The sequence below is a fragment of the Neomonachus schauinslandi genome, chromosome 11, assembly GCF_002201575.2.
Source record: "Neomonachus schauinslandi chromosome 11, ASM220157v2, whole genome shotgun sequence".
In the NCBI taxonomy this organism is placed as follows: domain Eukaryota; kingdom Metazoa; phylum Chordata; class Mammalia; order Carnivora; family Phocidae; genus Neomonachus; species Neomonachus schauinslandi.
In genome coordinates this window covers 31,723,034-31,730,172 of record NC_058413.1, presented here as the reverse complement: position 1 = coordinate 31,730,172, position 7,139 = coordinate 31,723,034, and the positions used below count along the sequence as shown (strand labels likewise).

Here is a 7,139-nt window from a genome sequence, read left to right as displayed (position 1 = left end):
GGGTCATTCTGGCTGCTGTGATGAGAATAGTGTTGGATAAGGGAGAAAGTGAGAAAAGCAGTTAGAAAATTATGACAGTAGAGCAGCTGGCTCAGACCATGACAATGGAGGAGGAGGTAGGAGAGGTGGAAGAAATTTAAATAGATTTGAAGGTAGAACTAATGAGATTTGCTTTTAGAGTGATTATGAGTTATAGGGAAAGTAAAAAGTCATCCCAAGTTGTTTGAGCTGAGCAACTGAGAGGATGGATGGAAAGGGGACACCTACAGGAGAGGTTTTTGTGCTGGTGAAGGGGAAGATGATCTGTCTGTCTTTATCTATCATCTACCTGTGCCCTACTTTATATATCAATCAAAGTCCAGAGAGGCTAAGTAATTTGCTGAAGTTCTCATAGCTAATATGTACTGACAGTGGGTTTGAAGCCAAAGTTTTAGACTTCAAAACCCCTGCTTTCCCTACCCATCTAAGCCCTTTTCATATATTATCACATTTAATCCTCACAACAATTTTATCCCCATTTCTTAATTAAAGGAAAAACAAAACAAAACAAAAAAAACCAAACCCTGAACTTCAGGGAGTTTAAATAACTGGCTTAAGCCATGTTAAGAGAGAGAGCAGAGATTCAAACTTGGTTTCTGTTTCCCAAACCTATATTCTTCCCATGAAACCATCAGATGGTGATAGAGATTAAGTGCACGTAAAGTATACTGCATATGCAATGTCTGGCACACAGTATGTTTTAAATAAATAATAGCTGTTACTGATTGATGTAGATATCATTTGTGTATACTATATTCTCCCCTAAGTTCATTAAAATATAGGGCTTAAAGTAATTCTTTTGTAACCTCAGACACACCAGAAATGTTTATTAATATTTATCGTGTGAATCACATAGGGTGCAATTGAGTATATTATAAACAATATTCCATGGACACTTCCACTGCATATTGGTGTTCCTAAGCAGAAGAGGCATAAAGGTAAGAACATTTGTGACTGAAGAAAATCCGTAAAGCTATCCGAATGCCTTTTAGTAGAAAAGACCAAGAACCTTGCAGGAGAGGTTCCTACACTGTTGCAGAGAATGCTTTGTCCATTCTTTGCTCCCTGACAGTTCTTGCCCTATTATTACTCTGTGATTAATTCTGCGCTGGACCATCCAGTTTATTTTTTAAATTTTATTATGTTATGTTAATCACCATTCATTACATCATTAGTTTTTGATATAGTGTTCCATGATTCATTGTTTGCATATAACACTCAGTGCTCCATTCAATACGTGCCCTCCTTAATACCCATCACCAGGCTAACCCATCCCCCCATCCCCCTCCCCTCTAGAACCCTCAGTTTGTTTCTCAGAGTCCACAGTCTCTCATGGTTCATCTCCCCCTCCGATAGTTTATATTGGAATCATTTGTTGCCCTGTCTCAAATGCGGTGATGGATTCATAATTCTTGCCTTGCATTAAAATTAAATCTGAGGCACCCTAATGCTCCTAATGCTAGGTCTGAGTATTTTTCTACCACACAGAATTTTCCATAAAGATTTTTAAAAATTTTAGAATGCTTCTGGCTCCTGGCTCAGCGGGAAGCCTGCTTCTCCCTCTCCCACGCCCCCTGCTTGTGCTCACGCTCTCGCTCTGTCAAATAAATAAAATCTTAAAAACAATTTTTTTTAGATGCTTATCTAAGAAAAGAAGGCAGGTCTCAAATCAATAACCTAAACTTCCATTGAAACAAGAAAAACTGGACACCGAGCGGGAGGCGGCGGCGGTGGCACCCACGCCAGGCAGGAAAAGGCAGGCCAGGCGAGCAGGCGGACCCGCCGACCACACAGCCGGCTGGCCACAACGAGCTCACCCAGCAGCCTGCCGCTTACACCTCTAACCAACCGCCCACCAAGTCAGCTCAGGTTCCGCCGGCTGGGCCCGTGGTGGCCGCCCCGGGAGGAGCACTGACGTTCCGTGTCCAGTTGCAGTGACAAGAGTGGACCTCAAGAGGAGAGAGCACAACTGGAGGCAGAATGATCCAGTAAAGGGCTGTTTCAATAAAGGCAAGGGCGTAGTGGTGGTCTAAACCAAAGTGGCAGCGAAGATGAAAAAAGGTCGTGGATATGAGTACTATTGAGGAAGTAATTTATCAGGTGTTGGGTTGTTTTTTTCTTTAAGATTTTATTTACTTATTTATTTGAAAGAGAGAGAGAGAGAGAGAGAGCGCACAAGCTGGGGGAAGGGGAAGAGGGAGAAGACTCCCTGCTGAGCAGGGAACCTGAAGTGGGGCTCCATCCTAGGACCCTAGGATCATGACCTGAGCCAAACGCAGATGCGTAACTGACTGAGTCACCCAGGTGCCCCTATCAGGCGTTTTAATACCTCTTCTCTGAGATCTAGCCCCCAAGCTCTAAGTACTACAGTTCTGATAATACATCATCTGCCTTGTTTCTGGAATCTCTCCAGATTCTGGGAGCTTCTAACTGTCTTCTCTTAACCTTTTAGTTTTAGTTAACCTCTTAATTTTGCCTGATCCCTGGGGCCCTGCTACCTCCCGATGGCCCTCTATGAAGCATTTGGAGAACCTCTCCCACCTCATGTCTCTCTCTCTCTCTCTCTCTTTTTTTTTTTTTTGGTCCACCTATGAGAGATACTGCTTACTCAGATTTGAAGATGGCTGCACAGTCAGCGGCAAAAGTTGTGCTAAAAAGCACCACCAAGATGTCTCTAAATGAGCGCTTTACTAATATGCTGAAGAACACACAGCCGATGCCAGTGAATATTCGGGCTTCCATGCAGCAACAACAGCAGCTAGCCAGTGCCAGAAACAGAAGACTGGCCCAGCAGATGGAGAATAGACCCTCTGTCCAGGCAGCATTAAAACTTAAGCAGAAGAGCTTAAAGCAGCGCCTGGGTAAGAGTAACATCCAGGTACCGTTAGGCCGACCCATAGGGACCCTGGCCAGGGGAGCAATCGGAGGACGAGGCCTGCCCATAATCCAGAGAGGCTTACCCTGAGGAGGACTACGTGGGAGACGTGCCACCAGAACCCTGCTTAGGGGTGGGATGTCGCTCCAAGGTGGATGAGCCGTAGCTCCCCGAATGGGCTTAAGAAGAGGTGGTGTTCCAGGTCGTGGAGGTCCTGAGAGAGGGGGCCTAGGGCGTGGAGCTATGGGTCGTGGCAGAATCAGTGGTAGAGGTCGGGGTATGATAGGTCGGTGAAGAGGGGGCTTTGGAGGTCGAGGCCGAGGACGTGGACGAGGGAGAGGTGCCCTCACTCGCCCTGTACTGACCAAGGAGCAGCTGGACAACCAGTTGGATGCATACATGTTGAAAACAAAAGGACACCTGGATGCCGAGTTGGATGCCTACATGGCATAAACGGATCCAGAAACCAATGATTGAAACCTGCCCACCCTCCTGTGAGAGACTCTTGTTCAAAAGTCACCACATCTGTAAATAACCTTGAGATAACAGATGGAGAAGAAACCTGATTGATGCTGGAAGGACCTATCACAATAGGCTATGGACTTAACTTGCCACCAGTTTGTGCATTTAGTGTGTTCCTTTTACTTTTTTGATACTGTGTTGTATGAAACCCTTTTTTCCTCTGACTTGGGTTTTATTTTGTTGTGTTTGGGGTTCCCCCCCCCAATCGCTCTGACTTCTCTTTGAACATGAATGTGGTGGCCTTGTGGCTAGAAAACCCTCTTCCCACCTCTGCCTCCCTTCATGTGTCGTATGCTCTCATGTTCTAACATTTCCTCTCGTCATCTCTTTGTCCCCACGAAAAAAGCCCCAGAAAGAACCCATCAATGTTCCTTCCTCATGCCTAGGTTTCTGAGAGACGGTTCTGTTCTACATAATCTTTAATATAAAGCCTCTTAGAAGTGTTTAAAAAAAAAAAAAGAAAAATTGGAAAAATAGGAGTAAAATAAACCCAAAGCAAGCAAAAAAAAGGAAATAATAAAGATAACAGTAGAGATCAATGGAATTGAAAAGAGAAAACGTTGGAGAAAATCAATAAAAACAAAAACTGATTCTTTGACATTAACGATATTGATAAGCCTTGGGGCGCCTGGGTGGCTTAGTTGATTAAGTGTCTGCCTTTGGTTCAGGTCATGATCCCGGCATCCTGGGACTGAGTCCCACATCCAGCTCTCTGCTCAGCTGGGAACCTGCTTTTCCCTCTCCCTCTGCCTCTGCCGCTCCACCTGCATGTACTCTCTCTCTCTGTGTCAAATAAATAAATAAAATATTTTAAAAATCTCAATATTGATAAGCCTTTAGCAAGACTGACAAAGAAAAAAGAGATAAGCCATAAATTACCAATATCAGGAATGAAAGAGGGGATATCATTACAAATCCCATAGACGTTAAAAAGATATTAAGGGAAAACTAAGAACAACTTTATTGACACAAATCTGCAAACAGATGAAATAGAATAATTCTTTGAAAATAACACACTACCAAAATTCACCCAAGATGTAATAGTTAAATAATTCAGTAACAAAGAAATTGTATTTGCAGTTAAAAGTTTCCAAAAAAGCAATCTCTAAGCACAAATGGTTGTCCTGGCAAATTCTAAGAAATATTTAAAGAAGAATTAACACCTATTCTACACAATCTCTTCCAGAAATAAGAAGAAGAAAGGACACTCCCAATTTATGAAGACAGCATTACCCAAACACCAAACCTAGACAAAGATAGCAGTAGAAAAAAATCAAAACAAAAAACCACTACAAGCTAAATATGCCTCATGACCATAAATGTAATAAAGCTCAATAAAACATTAAGGAATTGAATATTTCAATATATAAAAACAATAAAACATCATGACCAAGTTGAGATTCTAGTGGGAATGTGAGATTGGTACAGTGTTGGAAATTCAGTAAATGCAATCCACCATATTAACAATCCAAAGAAGGAAAAAAAAAATCACATGATCATATCAATCGATTCAGGAAGAGGATTTGACAAAATTCAACATCGATTCATGAGAAAGACTCTCAACAAACTAGGAATAGAAGAAAAATTTCTTAACCCAATAAAGAGTGTCTATAAAGTACATAGCTAACATATTTAATGGTGAAAGACTGAATGCTTTTTCTTTACATTTGGGAACAAAGCAAGGATGTCCACTTTCACCACTCAACATTGTATTGGATGTTCTAGCCTGTATAATAAGGTAAGAAAAAGAAATAAAAGGCAAGCATATTTTCAGATGTCATGATTATCTATGCAGAAAATCTCAAGGAATCCATGACAGAACTTTTAAACTAGTGAATTTAATGAGGTTGCAGGATACAAGGTCAACATACAAGAACAAAATGTATTTCTTTATACTGGCAATGAATAAAATTTTTAAAAATTACATTAGCTCCAAAGAATTAAATACTTAGGTAGAAATCTAAAAAACATGAAAATAGTCTGTATGCTTAAAACTACAAGAATATATGATAAATAAATGATAAAATAAATAAAAAAGACCTAAATAAATCAAGACATTACTATTTTATGGTTTGAAAGAATCATCATAGCAAAGATGTAACTCTCCCCAAACTGATTGGTAGATCAAATCCCAGCATTATTTTTATAGACACAGATAAGCTGATTTTAAAATTTAAATGGAAAAGCAAAGGAACTATAGTAACCAAAACAATTTTGGAAGATAGTAATAATGTTGGAGAAATCACACTATCAGATTTTAAGATTTGTTATAAAGCTACAGCAATCAATTCAGTGTGATATTAGCAAAATGATAGACATAGATCAATGGAACAGAATAGAGAACCCAGAAATAACCCACATAAATATGTCCAAGTGATTTTTTACAAAGTTGTGAAAGCGATTCAATAGAGGAAGCCTTTCAATAAATGATGTTGAAACAGCTGGATAGCCATACACAAACAAACAAACAAAAAACCTTGATCTTAACCTCAAACTTTATATGAAAATTAACTCAAAAATAGATCATAAATCTACATGTAAAACATAGAATTATGACATTTTAAAGAAAAAAAACAGGCAGAAAAATCTTTGTGACTTGGAGTTAGATAAAGAGTTCTTAGATGTGATACCAAAAGCACAATCCATAAAACAATAGTGAATTCTATTTGAGCAAAATGAAAAACTTTTGCTCCATTTAAGGCACTATTTTGAGAAAGGAAAGACAAGCTACAGACGGAGATAAAATATTTGCAAATCACATATCCAACAAAGGGCTTGTATCTAGAATATAAAAAGAACTCTCATAACTCAACTGTAAGAAAACTACCCAGTTTTTAAAAAACACTGTGTTCATGAATTGGAAGACACAACATAGCTAAAATTTAATTCTCAAATTTGTCTATAAATTTAACTCAATTCAAATAAAAATTCCAACAGATTTTTTGAAGGTATATAAAAGTTCATTCTAAAATTTATATGAGAACACAAAGGAACTAAAATATCCCAAATGATTTCAGCAAAAGGATGGCAAATAAGCATATAAAATGTTCATTAGCCATTTGGGAAATGTGGATTAAAGCCACAGTGAGATACTCTTGCACATCTATTAGAATAGCTAAAATTAAAAAAAATATATTATCAGTGCTGCTGAGGATGTAGAGTAACTGGAACTCAATATATTGTTGGTAGCAAAATGAAATAGCCACTCTGGATAGCAGTTTGGCAGTTTCTTATAAAATTAAGCATATAGGGATGCCTGGGTGGCTCAGTTGGTTAGGTGTCTGACTCTTGATTTCAGCTCAGGTCATGATCTCAGGGTCATGGGATTGAGCAGCTCTGTGCTCAGCGGGGAGTCTGCTGGAGATTGTTCCACTCTCTCTGCCTCTCTCCTTGCTCACACTCTTTCTCTCTCAAATAAATAAATGAATCTTTTAAAAAATAAAATAAATAAAATTAAGCATGTATTTACCGTATGACCCAGCAATCCCATTCCTAGGTATTTGCCCTCAGAAAATGAAAACTTATGTTCACATAAAACTCTGTCCATGAATATTTATAGAAGCTCTATTCATAATCACCAAGAATTGGAAACACCCAAATGTCCTTCAGTGGGTGAATGTATAGACAAACCGTGCTGCATCTGTACAACAAAATACTAATAAAATTCAGCAATAAAAGGAACAAATTATTTGTACACAAAACA

General features: G+C 39.1%; 1 pseudogene; it reads left to right on the top strand.

Annotated features, from left to right (window-relative positions):
- Positions 1–2,659: 2,659 nt before the first annotated feature.
- Positions 2,660–3,391, top strand: LOC110576665 (annotated as a pseudogene).
- The last annotated feature ends 3,748 nt before the right edge of the window (positions 3,392–7,139 follow it).